Source organism: Pseudorasbora parva, chromosome 20 (assembly GCF_024679245.1).
Source record: "Pseudorasbora parva isolate DD20220531a chromosome 20, ASM2467924v1, whole genome shotgun sequence".
Lineage (NCBI taxonomy): Eukaryota > Metazoa > Chordata > Actinopteri > Cypriniformes > Gobionidae > Pseudorasbora > Pseudorasbora parva.
This window is the reverse complement of record NC_090191.1, coordinates 19,704,835-19,721,457: the sequence shown is the minus strand read 5'-3', so window position 1 is coordinate 19,721,457 and position 16,623 is coordinate 19,704,835. Positions and strand designations below refer to the sequence as shown.

At 36.2% G+C, this 16,623-nt stretch overlaps 1 protein-coding gene across 5 annotated transcripts in view; it reads left to right on the top strand.

Moving 5' to 3' along the window:
- celsr1a (cadherin EGF LAG seven-pass G-type receptor 1a) overlaps nucleotides 1-16,623 on the top strand; it is a 116,747-nt gene that overhangs the window by 3,759 nt on the left and 96,365 nt on the right. The window lies entirely within an intron of this gene.

The window sequence follows — 16,623 nt, the reverse complement described above, 5'->3', positions numbered from 1 at the left end:
AGGTAAGCAGGGTAAAAAACAAACAAAAAAACTATTTGATACAGACAAACTATTATTTATTAATGTCACTTCAATTTATTGGGTTGATGTCAATGAAGGAGCTGCTGCTCCAATGGGCTGCTTGTTTTTAGTGTGTGTTTGCTGCAGGCTGAATCGCAATCCTGTTCTTCTGCTTATGAGGTGTTTGTTAGAAATGTTGAAGAAGGCAAAAACCGTTTTTGTGAGAATGAGTCCCAGGTTTACCTGGTTCAGTGTTGTATCGAAATTCCTGTTAGTGTTCTGTTATGAAATGTTTGAGATAAGCAACACATTATGGTGGTGGTTGAGGAGAGATCCCCTGACATGAGTGTAAAGCGCTTTGGGTGTACAGTAGTACATATGAAAACGCTATATAAAAGGCCTCATTTATTCATTATTTTTGAATTAGGTGCCTCCAAGTATAGTGATAGCTATGCACTTTGGAGAAATTATTTTATTGGAAGTTCATTGTCTGATAATTTCCTCCACCAGTCAGACTGCTGTTAGTCCTCCAACAATCACAATTATTGGCCAATGCCAGTAATGTAAAAATGACCAAATTTTAGCTGATCAATCAACCTGGCTAATCTATATCACAAATTGACTGGTGGTGGGGAAAGGATTTAAAATGATTATTATTGAACTGGTTTTCAATGGCACTTTACACAAACTGCATGGCATGTTGGCATGTTGTTACATTCCTTTATTGTGATCATATTTGTGTCAGAGTTAGATTATACCATGCTCACATGTACAGCCAGCCTCTTCAAATGGCATCAGCTTCTCATATCTCACACTCCTCCTTCTCTGTTTCTGTCTCCTTTTCTATCTCTCTCTTCCTCCCACACATCGGCCTTCCTGTTAATTTGCAACTTGCAATTCAAATACATCTCACAGAATACAGCTCCCTTGTCAGTACTCTGTGGCTTTACGGCCGTGTCTTTGTTGGTCTGATTGCCGGTCCTCATCTGAATGTGCATGCTCATGGTCATTGTTGGGGTTGTAATGAGCCGCATTCATGCCATGCTCTCTCATTCATGACAAAGACACATCGGTTTCTATCGCCATAGCAGCTCCCGCCCTCTTTTACCCCCTCAACTTCCACACAGATCTCTTTCTCTCTTGTCTAATAAACTAATGCGTTTTATTTCTTGGACATACCCACATGTCAGATGTTAGGTAACCATTAACACTGCTTATGTGACCTCTTCACCTCCAGCCCAGGGGAAAAGGAAATGGCCCTAAAGGAAAAACATGTGACAGAGCTCTTAGCTGGATTTTTTACGTCTACTGAATTTAATGAGGTGTCTCAAATTTGGCCATCCTCGGAAATTGTGTGTTTAACAAATGTGAACAAAAAGGTTAAGTCTTAGAAAAGCTCAAAGAAGAAATATTTTGTGTTAAATTATGGATTTTCATTTTCGTATTTACTATGTTAGGCTGTATCAGTTTAGAAATTGCTTAAATTTATATCTGTTTTTCTATTTGTATTGGTCAAACTTAAGGGGTTAGTTCACCCAAAAATGATAATTATGTTATCATTTGCTCACCCTCATGTTGTTGCAAACCCTTAAGACTTCGGTTACTCTTTGAAACACAAATTAATATATTTTTAACGAAACCTGAGAGGTTTCTGTCCATCCATTGAAAGTCCAGGTGACCAAAATTTAGTGACATCCCAAAAAAAGTTAAAAATGAACGTAAAACAAACCAATATGAATTGAGTAGTTTAATACAAGTCTTGTGAAGAGATGTGATCACTTTATATGATAAACTGATTTATTTTAGAAGGGACAGAAATCTCTTATGTTTCTTAATATGTGTTTGGAACGTGTCTTGTGGATTTGGAATTATGTGAGGGTTTCATGTTTGAAGTTTAGGCCTTTAAAGTTAGTTTTTTTTTTTTATAGACCACTATGCCTAAACATTGACTTTACTTTTAACTAATCAAACTTATTATTATGTCCTAGCGAACAATAAGACAGGTTTATATACATACATACATAAGGCGTATCTAGGGACCAACATATCATAGAGACTTGAGAATGGGGTCTTTTGACATGAAGTAGAAAGCAACCTCCCAGAACACTCGAGTAACTGCATGACAACATGTTAAAAACCAGCCAGAACAAATGCATAGCAGTGCCCTAGCAACCACCCACTGAGCCCCCTAAAAGAATGGTGGTGAGCTCTGCATGGGCAAGCAGCACTCACACAATTTAACAATCTAATTTTTATCACATTTGTATGTTTTTTTGTTACCTGATTTCTTAATCTTTTAAGCAACATGCCTCATCCTCCATATATGAAATGTACCATATTCCACACTCAAATGCAAAATGTTCCATCCCCCCCCCCCTCTCTAACTGAACAAAATGATTTATTACTATGAAAATGATAACCAGCAAGTGATAACAAGTAGCGGTGGCTTTGGTTTTAGCGAAACAAGTGCATTCTGGGAATTGTTGTCTTTCATTCACATGAGCCAAAAATACAGACTGTCTTTTCTCAGTCTAGAAGGCACCAAATTCAAAAATAATACATTTCTACTACATAAATGACACAATTTAATTACACATTCATCTTTCTTATAACCTTCCCTGTATCCCTTTAACTCACAAATGGAACACTATGAAGATCTTTCACTCCTGAACAGGTGTCTTACTTATCGACTCCGTTTTAATTATTTATCCAAGTACTTGGAGACACACAAGAAGTCCCAGATATGCCCCTGATAAAAGCAAGTTAACATTCTAGTCAAAACAAGAGCCTAAAACAACACCAGTTTGCACAGCAAACACGACGGAGTGAGGGCTGTGTGTTTGAAAAGTAACCTAATCTCTCTTATCTGTGTCTGTTAACATTCAACAAGGCTTTTCCTGAATTGAGGGGTGTCCTCTACAAAATAATGCAGCTTTTTTTTTTAGCCCTGCACCTTTGTGCTTTGTTTCACTGGATCAATACGGGTGATAAGCCATCTGCCGCTGCCTCAAGATAGATGGAGCCAGCTGTCATTTGTACTGGTGAAATTGAATTTCCAAACTTTTTTGATGTCTTGATCTTTCGATTATGATCCTTGTCACATCCAAAGAGAGGAGGGGAGGTGATTTATCACATCTAGTGAGTTTCTTCCTCTTTTTCCTCTGCAGTCAGCGAGCTAAGCCTGCCAATACACGTAGACTCTTTCAGTGGGGCGAGCTTCTGCCCGTGGGCCACTGCGTCTGCGTCTCATGTAGTTGACTGTAGCCCACTCAGCGCTGCAGGACTCGCATACTTTGGCTATTCTTCATTGCATTGCCAAACTCTCTGAACTTCAGTTGGGACTTGAAGACTTAGCTGAATATCTTACGGAAATCATTTCTCGTAATTAAAAGGTTGAGGTTTGTAGGTTAAATGTTTTCGGACCACATGGATTTTGCACACTTTTGTTAACATTTTCTGCACTGACTGCACTAAAAAAAAAGATGGTGTAGGATTTTTATTTAGAAAATGTTAGTAAAATTTTATTTAAAAAAAAGTGTTACAAATAATTACAACGAAATGACAAGTAACACATCACATTAAACATAGGATTGTGAAGTAGAAAGCCTAAAATAATATTTTTTTGTAAAACATTCCCCGATAATCTTTTTTAGGGTGCGTTTAAACGAAAACTAAAAATGGAAAATTGGCAAGGGGGTGTCTTCTGCTATCGACGTCCGGGTATGGGCCAGACGCTCCAGCGCCTATACATTTTCAGGGCTAGTTGATTTGGCGGGTAAGTTGTTACAAACTCCTTAGCGGATTCTGACTTCCATGACCACAGTCCTGCTTTTTTATATCAACCAACACATTTTCTGGGGTCTGATGAGCGTTGGCATCGGCACCTTAACCCTGCAATCGATTCATCCTGCAGCGGCAGTTCTGCTTACCAAAAGCGGCCCACTGGGGCTGCTTACAGACGACAACATTATCAAAATGATCCCCGTTCACACGGATCAGCAAAAACGTAGAAAGGCGCTGTGTTATTCATGCCGGGACAGTAGTTGGCGATGTCACTTTGTAAAGAAATATTACTCGCCTATAGACTGAACAAATGACGTCTCCACTTTCACAAATTCATGTTTTTGTCAACGACATGTATTCAGGCCCCCAAAGCGCTGTTGTCGTGTAAATAAACACCCAACAAGAGTATACAAAATGTACCACTTTTATTCGAAAACAATGTCTTGTAAATGGCCCCTTATTTACAACTTTGAAACGTGTGTGGAAGAAAATTCTGCAAAACCAATATAAACAGGAAACAAGAATTGAGTTGAGCTGCAAGACTGAGGGCAGTTTTTACAATGATAAAATGATAAATTAAGTGATTTTTAGCCTAGTATTTTATTCATTTATATATAGCTATCTCTGCATCTTTTAAATGTGTTTGCTGTCTCTAGTTATTAAACTATTCAAAAATGCTACTATGTATGATTTTGAATATAATGTAAATGCCTAATGAACACAATTAAAATAAGTAGTTAAAGACTTCATTTATAAAAAAGTTTCTTCAAAACTTAAAAATAAAACATTTTATTCCTGACAACTAAAATAATTAGTACCATATAAAGGTGAAACAATTCAATGCAACTGTTTATATTATTATTAGCTACTTTGAGGTGTGCGCTTATATGAGATTTAATTGAAAAATATAATAATGTTACATCTGCCTCATGATTGAGGCATTCTGTGAATGATGGAAATCGGCAGGGCTTTCTACAGAATTCTGCAGCTGTCGATTCCCTTCAGGCCTACCTGTGAGTAAATGGGGTAATGAGCTGAGTAATTTGTTTTGCAATGACTGTTATGGATGATATGCAGCGATATGTAGGCTAAATGTAAAGCCAAAACCTGTTCACAGATTCACAGATCTGATATGCTAATTCAAGTGGGCAGAAAAAAGTCAGTTATTCTGCACAAGGGGCAATTTACTAGAGTTGACGCGAATTGGCTTAAGTTGCAGAAGCTGTTTCTGTGTGGTTCATGCGTGTATTATATGTGTGGTGTGAGCAGACAGGGTCAGAGTAGGGCTGGCCAGCTGTGTCCTCAGATCTGCTCTCTGACATGTACGCAGCAGCTGTAAGAGAGACAGACAGAGACTTTAATCACTGTAAAACTGCCCTGGGCACTGCAGTGCCTGTCCCCTGTCATCTACATGTCATTACCAGAGGAGAGCCCTGCTCCAGGTGTTGCTCTCCTTCTGCCTCATCTACACATGACCCTCGGACCTCTGAGGCCACAGACATGCTGTGGGTGTCACTCTGTCAAACATACTTTGTTTAAAAGGACGAAACCCACTCAACAGAATATCATTCATAAATAAGGTTGAAATAGTAATAGAAAGTGATATGAAATTATAGTTCTGTATCAAGAATGCTTTCACATGCAAAACTAGCTGCCGCAATGCTAAGCTGTTTTTTGTTGCTATTAATAGTTTTTAATTTTTTATTTAGATTAGTTTGTGTTTGTGCTAGTTTCCTGGGTTTCTTGTTTTTTTATTTTATTTTATATTTTAGGGCTGCCAATATTGTACTACCTGCTATCATTAAAAAAAAAAAAAAAAGTAAAGCATTAAATTAATCATGTTTATTGCTGGTGGTAAAGGTTTCAAGTTTTATAATGTGTCAGGTATAAAAAAGTAATTTTTTTTATTTTATGCCATTTTAGTTGTATTTTGGTTTGAATTGTGTTTTAGATCATTTTGATTTTCACAGTTATGTTAGTTTTTTTAATTAATTAATTAATTTTTTTTTTTATTAATGATAATGTTTCATTTAGTTAATGATATTAATAACACTGGTTCACCACCCGGCATCTTTGATGTTCCATATCGATCTCATGAGGAAACTTATTTTAAGTTCCCTCCTTCAGGGAGCAAGGGCTACATGAATAACCAAGACATTTTGGCTCATTGGTATGAATTCGTATAATTAGAGACTTACGTACAGTGGCATGGAAAAGTGCCTTTGGAATTTCTCACATTTCTGCATAAAATCACCATAAAATGTGATATGATCTTTGTCAAAACGACCAACTGAAAAAAACAGTGTCTGCTTTGACTAAAACCACCTAAACATTTATAAGTTTTCATATTTTTAATGAGGATAACATGCAAACAATGACAGAAGGGAGAGGAATGTCTGCCTAAGGAGACTTTTAGAGCAATTGCAGTTTTTCTCAGTCGCTTTGGTACTTTTCAGTATACTTTTCAGAAACAACAGAGAATTGTACATAATCATTTGTATGGATGGACCAAAGCATTTGCAACTTGCTCAAAGAAATGAGAAACTGCTTTTTTGATGTGCACAAGTGACACAGTGATGTGAGAATTGCACAGGTAGTTTTGAGAATTTCAATTCTGATCTGAGAACTGTACCAAAGCGACTGAGAAAAACTGTGATACCAATTTTTACCAAACAATTTAAGTCAACAATTTAAGAGTGGCTTAAAGCTGCCCTGCTCACTATAAAACACTCACCTAGAAAGAATTGTGTCTTGATGAGAAGCAACGTCTGATGTGCACCATGACTCGCTCAAAACTGTAATGTTCATGTGAACACATTTGCCATTAATTGTTTACTTGTTTGTTTATATCCATAATTAATTGACATCTGATTCCCTTAAAAGAAACAACAGGCATTTAGGAAACTTCACCTGCACGTATATTTTAGTCACACTGATTTACATTTTTGGCTAAAAAGTTACTGAATCAATTTCATGTCACTGAATCGTTTCATATCGTATCATTCTAAATGACCCAATATCGTTCTTGAATTGTATCGACAACCTCAAATCGTGATACGAATCGAATTGTTGTTAAAACGAATCGTTACACCCTAATATAGTCATCTTGGTAACACTTTACAATAAGGTTCATTATTTAAAGGAAGTGTGTATAAGATTGTGGCCAAAACTGGTACTGCAATCACTTTCACATTACTGTAGAGTGGTGTATCCCTCTCCCCCTCCCCCCTGACTCGAGGTTGATAGATAGGCTGCAGGATCCAGCAGGAAGGTTTGTAGCTGCAGCTGTGGTAAATAGAGAAGAGCTGGCAACCCGGATGCTGAAACACCATTGACTTTGTGATTGGTCGATAGGTGGAGGGTGGAGCTTCAGGCCAAAACACAACATGTCAACATCAACATCAGTTGAGGGCTGCAATAACAACTTTTAAATGACAATATCCTGGCCGGACTACGGTTGTCAGTGATATAAGTATTTGAAATTAAAATTACATACAGTTCCTTTAACTACATTATTTAACATGAACTAATGATGAACTGCACTTATAAAACATTTATTTATCTTTATTACTGTTAATTTCAACATTTACTAATGCATTATTAAAATCTTGTTAATATTAGTTAATGCACTGTGAACTAACATGACCAACTGTATTTTTATTAACTAACGTTAACAAAGATTAGTTAATGCCGAACAGAGGTGTCTTTCATGGTTAGTTCATGCTAACTAATGCAGTGACTAATGTTTAATAATACAATCTTATTGTAAAGTGTTATCATTATCTTTATAATTATCGTCCTTGGTGGGAACAGGCCTTAAGAAAACTATTTAAATTGTTGTCTTAATAATAAAAAATGTAAAACTAAATACTATTACTAAATACTATAAACACATTTTAGGTCTGAACCCTTTCATCTAAACCCATTTTATAAATATCAGTAGTTTTAAAGCTGTTGAGATAATTGAAAAACTTTTGTCCAGCAATTTGTATATTCTCAAATGTCAGGGTGGCACAACGGCAGACATGGGTCTTTTATTATGAATTGAAAGTAATAATAGTAAATATGATAATGTGTCATCCAGAGGACCCCAACTGATCCTTTCGGTAGAGTAAACAAGTTTTGTAGATCTTTCTCAAATACTGGTAAAAACTGCTGATATCACTTTCCATGTCAGGTGGTACAACTACAGTGTGTGAATATACAACTATTTGGTTGTACCTTCTGACATGAAAAAAAAGTTCAAATTTGAATTTAAACACTATGAAATGTTTACCAACAACTGAAACACATTGTTCATGACTCAGCAATATGCATTACATTATTTTTAAATAGATTTGTCCATGACCCACACATTTGAGAAAGTATCTAAACATGAAGGTCCATTCCTAAACCTAGAGGAGGTTTAAAATGTACGAATGAGACTGTACAAATTTGCCCCAAAAAGTGCCAAAATCTAAAAGTTAATAGCCATATGACTGTGGATATTATTTTCTCAAGATGCGAACATCATGTTTCTTTGCTAAAGTTGGGTAGACATAATAAAAAGACTCAAGGTCTGTGTAGTTTAAACAAACTCAGTTTTATTGAAACTTTACTTGCAGTGCTACATCTGTCCCTGGTGTCTGTTGAAACTGTTATTAGATTACTGAGGCAAACTATGTCAGCACTGTTCTCTTACCCATCCTTTTTTTGTGTGTGCAGTTCCTCTTGAACATTGCCCTTTATTAACAGACTGGCAAATGGCCTCTATGTATCTGATACTAGCAATTTTGGTTAACCGCAGGTTTCTTTAGGATTTGTTGATGTTTCTAAAGGCCTTCAACCTTATTTTCAAAAGAGAGATGAAGATCAGAAATCCTCCTCCACCTCACATTCCTGCACTCTGATAGTGGAATACAGCCCGAGACCGGGAAACCTGAACATTAATTAAGCTAAAATAACAGTGCGAGCTGTCTGCATCTCTGTTAAATGAGCAGGAAAGGAATTTGATTCATGTTTAATCTTGCAAACTCATTTGAAGGTGGAGAGAGAAGACAGAGACAGTGATGAGGTCTCGAAACAGTGCCAAGAGGGGCAAACAATAACCGCTCCAGGTTTGGGTCATTCGAGGGTAGTTTACATGAAAATATGGGCCATCATTATGTTTTAAGAAGAGCCTTTGTGAGCTAATTATATGGTTTTGTTTAAGCTGTAATGTTTTCAGGCCTCATTTTCCTTTGACTGATAATGAATATCTGTCATCTTTCGCTTGCAATTGCTATTTCATTTTTGCAAACTGTAAAGGCCTATTCTGGTTTAACTGCTTACGCTCTGCTACAGAAAACAATTTCAACTCGCTCTGATTGTCAAAAGAAACAAAAGTCTGTTTACAGTGACTTACAATGGAAGCTTACAATGGAAGTTTAAGTCATTCCAATGGGCTTAAATCAGAAGCAGTGGAACTACTGTTCTGAGTTGAAACTTTTCTTGATGTGTACTACCAACGTATTTCTTCTGGGTGAAATTTGCGCAAGGTAAACAGTACTTTGTCGGTAGTTATGTCCTTTTTGGTATACGAATCATACCTGTTTTTTTTCTAGTTGAACATGAGAGTAGTGACAGATTAAATGGAATCTTACCACAGACAACTTTCACATTTATTTTTATATCACTTTTATGGCACCATGCATATCGCTTCGAGGCAGCTTTACAGAAAATGCATGTCTACATTACAGTTAAGGGAAATCTGTTATCAGAGTGACTATTATTCTAGTCTCAGATTAAAACATATAATTTTTACATCTTTCTATACTTGGGTGCAACAAGTCAGTCAGGCCAGTTATTTCGATTTTCACTTGCCCTGCTTGCAAACATTTTTTGTGCAAACTTGCAGGGATTCTCCATAGGCGTAATGGTTTTTATACTGTACAAACCGTATTTTATATCACCTTACACTGCCTCTGCCCCTAAACCTACCCATCACAGAAAACATTCTGCATTTTTTCTTTCTCAAAAAAACATAATTTAGTATGTTTTTAAAGCTATTAGAAATATGAGGACATTTGAAATTTCCTCATAAACCACATTTATAGTGTAATACCAGTGTAATACCCATGTAGTTATACAAATTTGTGTCCTCATAAACCACATAAACAAGCTCTCTCACACACACACACACACACACATACACACACACACACACACACACACACACACACACACACACACACACGTTTGTTTTTGTGAAATGTGGGGACATTCCATAAGCGTAATAGTTTTTATACTGTACAAACCACTTTTTTGATTTATGGGTCATTCCTGGGATTCGGTAATATTTCAGTCCCATAGATTTTTGAAAGTGGTAGTTCACAATTAAATGTTAAAAGCTTTTTACAATACTTTGGTATGTCCTTTATAATGAACACAAATAATTATTGCATTTTTAAAAAAATATCATTAAAAAGAATCTTATTTCTGTCTTACAGCAAGCATTTTGTCATGTCCCTGAGGTTCTTCGCTGAATTTGTACTTGGAAAAGAATTAATAAAATGTGCACAGTGTCTATCATTTTCGTCAATAATGCAAGTATTTATTTGTATTCTTTGCTTTTGAAAATAATAATAATAAAAAAAGCAAGATATTTGTTAAAGAACTACTTTTAAAGTTCCGTCCCTCAGTCTGAACTCAACCCCGTCATCCATTTAAAGATATTCAAAATTTAATGCGGTGTGCTTAAAACAAGCTAAATTATCTTCCAGTGGAGTAAGACAAATAATATTAATTCAAACCAAAAATAAATATTTTTTTCTAAATTTTAGAGGAGACAAAAATGAGACCCCCGGAGTCTCTAGCTAAGGGAAAAAAATCTGAGCACAGTGTGTGGTGATGATGATGGGAGCTCTTCTAAAACTTTAAAGGACTAAGAGTGTGAGAATGTTAGAGTTTTTATCGCAGGAGACAAGAAGCAGGAGACTCAAGAAAAAGTCTTCATTTGATGTTAACGTAACCTCGTTTTGTCTAGGAGAAACATTAACAATTAATGTTAACAAGATCTCATTTTTGATTTTTCTTTACTCTGGGATGTCTTAGACCCCAAACATTCCTTTAATTGAGTGGATTTTCCTGTAAAACTCATGGAGCTACGCTTTGCCTCTAGCTTGACCGGTGCAGTGGAAGCAACACGGAATATAAATTACAGGCCTTTTTTTCTTAAGAAACGCCTTCTTGCTGCTTGTCTGAAAATGGCATCTCCCTCAGGCAACAATACTAAGATCTCAACCACAGTTAACTCAACCTGTGGTCTCCAGAAATGTCACAGATGTTTGATGATGTTCTACACCCCTTTGCGTTGAATGTCTTCTGTGAGGAACTTCTGTCCATTCAGACAAAATATATGTATAGTCTTCACATAATCTTAAAAGCAACTCATCAGAAATTCAAAGTGCTCTTGAAGTGACAGGAAATCCTGCAATGCATCACTGAATCGCTCACTGGCGGCAGTCAATGAAGAATGATATATAAACTTTCCTCCTCTTTGTAGATTTTCTAAGCCTCTTTAAGAAAACTACAAACTCTCACCCAGGATTAAATGGCTGTTTGTTCGAACAGATCGCCGGTTGGGAAGTCCAGACAGGTTGGGTAGTCATCAAGGTGGGTTTTTTAACCGACTAGGCCTGACCTGTGAGCTCAGGTGAAGTGGAGGTCCCATTCTCAGAGGGTTAGATTTAGTCCGACGGATCAGACGCAATCCAGATCCGTGATTCCCCCGGCTGGAAGTCGGAAGGGGAACCTGTTCGCGTGTAACACGACACACTTTCCGCTCTCTCCCGACCCTATTCTGCCGCACATAAAAGATGTCTTTGTCCTTCACACTAAGGAGCTAGAAAAGCATCTATTTCAGCCAACGGCCAAAAAGTGTGACATTACATGTGTCCAACGGTGACCGACTCTACGTTTGTAGAAATATACTCCAAAGGCCATCCATGCAAAGCATTTAGGGATTATGAGGGAAATTAAAGTTCTTTTCGCTTTCAAAGACGTTCCTGTTTTCACTCAGCATGCATGAACTAGCACACGCTTTTCTACAATGACTAGCCTGTAATTCAATAGCATTGTTAATACCGATGTATGACAATGGCACTATATAATGGAAGCATGTATTTGATAGCAAACTTTGCTGTTCTACTCAACAGTTTGAGGAACATGCTCTTGCTGTTGGGATGTTTTCTATGGGCAAAAACTTCGAGAAATGTGATACTCGGGCGGCCATCCAATATGTTTCAAGCTGTGCATTGTGGGTAATATTACATTACTCTGATAAACACAAGTGAACGTTGTCAAGAAACAAAAGCCGAAATGATATTGAGGGGTTTTACGGACGATTTAGCTACACAAATTCATTCTGCTCATGTTTCATGAAAGAGAACCAATCAGGGTTCGAAATTAAAACCACTTTTAAGAAAATAATCCTCATTTTATTACTTTTTAAAAATAATAATTCGATTTTTTTAACTTAAAATATGGAAATATGTTATTGTATATTAAATGTGTGCAGTGTATGTAACATTCTCAGGTAATTTTGTTTCATAAATTATAGAATGTAATTTTTTTTAAATAACAGTAATTTTTTTGTGTGTTGAAATATGACTGGTTTGTAAAGTTTGATCAACTACCATTGTCTTGTAGATCAAAAGTCAAGTCAAGTCAACTTTATTTATATAGCACTTTTACAATGACGAGTGTTTATTCGGCTGTACAGTCGTTCTGGAGAAAAAAGATTTTTAAAAAAAGAAAAAGTTAATTTTGGACGCTGGAACCATAATGTTGTACTGTCTGAGGTTTTGAAAGGTATACAGCCTTGTTTTCGTCCATGTCAAACTAAATGTCGTCTACCCTTACACAAGTCTTTAAGGGAGTATCCGAGCAAGGCCGCATGGAAATACTTGAAATGTCATTTTAGCCACTAACAAGTAAAAGTTGTAGGTTAACCAAAGTCATGAGAGGCCTGCAGGGTGATTAGCATTTTTTCTTCGTTTCGAGACGCACTTTGTACTTTTTTTGAACCTACGGGCTAAGCTTAGCAATCCTAGATGTATTGAATTTGTCTTGTCGTTTAGAGTAGGTGTCAAGTCACCATTTTAGAAACGCCGTCACCTCTTACAGGGGGGATGGTTTCACCTCCCCCTGATTATACAGCCAATATAACCATTTAGTTCACAACCTTTCACACCTCACAACGACGACTGAAAACAAAGCTCTTCTCTGCTTGAATGTGCACTATTAAACATGAAGTCGCCCTCTCAAATTACATTTACATTAAAGCAGGTTCTGTTTCATGATGGAGGCAGATATTCTCGCACAATGCAATTCGTTGTTCCGTTCATAATCCGTGTTATTTGGAAAAATGATCTGTGCACCACTGTAACCTTGGCCGGCCTCGGTATTCTATTTATCTCTCTTCCCTAATGATAAGCTGGTTTAGTAAGCTTGAAGTGCAGGGGTCACTGAAGGAGAAATGAATTTTAATTATTTTCATTATATTGAAAACTCCAATCTATTTATACATTTGATTATCCCATTTTTAGTCATACATTTTTAAAATAAAAATATCATTTGTTGAGCTTATGCTTCCTGCAACTCATTTTACTTATAATGTGACATATTTGTTGAGCTAAACAGGTGGGCTCTTGTATGTTAGGCTGTATTTATCTATTTATTGTAGTTATATTAGGAAGTCCTGCATACTAAAGATCTTTGATCCTTACCTGTTTCCTAGCATTTATATATGGGATTTATGCTTGTGATCTGCTCAAGGGTTTGGGGGTAAAACAGATCATGGGTAATAACCTCTATTTTGCTCAATGGCATGTACTTAAAAAGGTCAGGGAGGTCACATCTGGCCTGACCAGTTCAGTTGAATGACTATAGTGCCAGTGTAGAGTCTTATCAATACTGACACTCAAGCTCTTAAAAGCGGTCATCTGGGTTTTCAGAACACACATGTTTTTTGTGTTTCATGAGGGCTCTCCATAGACTCACCCCTAAACTCTCCAAACCCCTTAAATAAAACGTTCTCAGTTTTCTCCAATTAAATAAAGAAATAAAAATCAGTTAGTATTGTGTAGTATTGTTTAGACGTTTTCCTCATGGGGGGCACATTTGTACAGGTTTTATGCTTGTGGGGCACAAATGTACACACACACACAAGCACACATGTGCACACATGTCTGGTTTGCTATCTTCTGTAGGTCCCCATAGACTTAATGATTTTATACTGTACACAATGTATATTATATATCCTTACACTAACCCTACTTATTTATAGGTTTTTACCTCATGAGGACCAAAAAATGTCAGATATGTGGACATTTTGCCCCCATAACTTACAGTTTACCAGAACCACACACACAGAGAGAGAGAGAGAGAGAGAGAGAGAGAGAGAGAGAGAGAGAGAGAGAGAGAGAGAGAGAGAGAGAGAGAGAGAGAGAGAGAGAGAGAGAGTTTTTACTAAAATAAAGAGCAGAATTCATCTTTGATGAAAACAAAAACATTTACACATCATATTTTTATTATAATAGTAGCTTTGACCATACAATTTATAGGCTATCTGTCTTTCAGTAATTCTCAATAAAAATAAATAAATTAAAAAACCTTAAAAATAATGGCCTTTTATACATTAAATTCATCTCAAGTTGGTTCAGGGGTCATACAATAGAACAGATATGCATAAAAATAATAAAAACAAATAGAATAACAATAAAAGTGTATATTTGGAACAAATAAAACAGAATGTAAATACCATAGTTATTTTAATTTTAAATGTAGTTAAAAATATGTTCAGGTCATATTTATATCTAAAATTTCTAAATAAAATATACAAAAAAAAAAAAAGAAATAATACAAAATACTGCATGAAGAAAGCGAACCCTTTTTTAAAAAAAAAAGATTAAGAATTTTTTATCACGATTAAACAAATGTAACCCTTGATTCTCATTACTGTAATATAAAAATATATTTGGAAAGCTTTTGTTATATTATGTGAATTGTGAAGTATTCATACGTTATGGTCAGTATTTGTTGTACTGAATACAATTTAGGCAAAGTTATTTTCGTTGTTGTATTGGAGTTATGAGAATGTGTTTTTTCACATTAAACTACTCACAATTTGAGGCGTGATGATTTTTTACATGTTGATTAATTCTTATTAACTGTTCAGTTACACTCCTTGATTGTGCTGTTTTACCATTGCTGAGCTCTTTATTTACAATTCTGTGTTCACGTTACGGAAGTGTCCTGTGGACTTCTCTTCAATGCAAATAATCTTCTAAAAAGGAGAGGGGGAGGTACAGGGTTTTCCATGTCAAAAGGCTTCTCTTGCATGAATGTGGGTCTTCGGAGCTGGTGTAAGGGTCCGGCCCATTGTCCACGCTATTGCTAGGTGTTGTGGACTCGTCAGGGTGTCTCAGTTCACAAAGCTGATAATGGACTGACAAGACAATGCATGAAACCTGGAAGGGTTTCCATGGTCTTGGTGCATTTAAATCGACCATGAACTTCGGGGGTGTCGGAAGTTTTGTTGTTGACTGTCTGCAGGTTCTCCTTTAGTATGTTAAAAGGAATCACCTCTGTGTTAATCGTTTGTTGTTGAATGTTAGGTTTAATGTGTACTATGCAGTTTGGGCTCTAGACTGACAGATGTCTTTTATGCCTGTTAAAGTCAACAGGAAATTATATATATTCATTTATTTTAGGTTCTTGTCAATCTTTCATCAAAATGTAATACAATTTTCCCCACATCAAACAACGTTGCCTTTCTGCTGATGTAATCAGGGTTGTGTGGGCGGGGAAACATAATATTAGCCAATAAAATTGCAGCCTATTATACATGTTCCAATCAAATCCCAAATGAGTAAAATGATGTCCACCCTAAATTATTACCTTTAACATTAAGCAAGTTAAATGCATTACAAAGTACATTTCATGCCTTTAAATGAGAAGGTAAAACAAATTGTTTTACTAATCGCATTTTTTTTCAACAACCAATAACATTAACTCTTTTCTTCTACTGTATACTGCCATAGTCGCAGTTTCAAATATCATGGCTGTGTCCTTTCTTTGTTATTCCCTTCACCACAAGCATATGTCCCCGCATGTGTCCCATGTCTGGTCAGTTTAGCAGACCCTCAGTCATCTTTGTGATGTTAGGAATGAGTTTTCTATACAGCGACAGATGCAATACATGTAATGGTATTCTAAACATGTTTCCTTCATGAGCACTGTCTTTCTCTGGAGACTCAGAGTTTTCAGTTGTTTTATTTATCTGTCAACTACTGTATGTCTTCAGACTTTTCTCCAACATTTCGATAAAGAAATTAATGTTGATAGCACAAATTAATGTTGATAGCAGCTCAAATAATTCAGTTTTGGAAAAATTGTGACACAAACGTTCGAATTCATGACAAAACACAGTTTAAGACATCCTTTAGTCTGTTTGAATCATTATTGACATCTATTTTGTAGACTCCGAAGGAGCCACATGTGAGCTATTTTTTTTTCTCAAGAGAAACATCTGAGACGCTAGAGACTTCTTTTGTTTTCCATTTAACTGAATTGATGCCTAGGAGAAATAATTGAGATATTTAAGATATCTCATTTATGATTTGTTTTTTTATGTTATGAGACAGTCTTTCATATATATCATGATGGATTGCACATTAACTCATTGTTTTAAACCCAGTGTTTCAACATGGAGGAAACTCTGTTTGCACTGAGGGTGTGCTGGTTATCTTGAGCTTATTTACCCGCAATGCAACAGTGGACTTTTAAGTATTAATATTCACCTTGTGTTGTTGCGGTTTC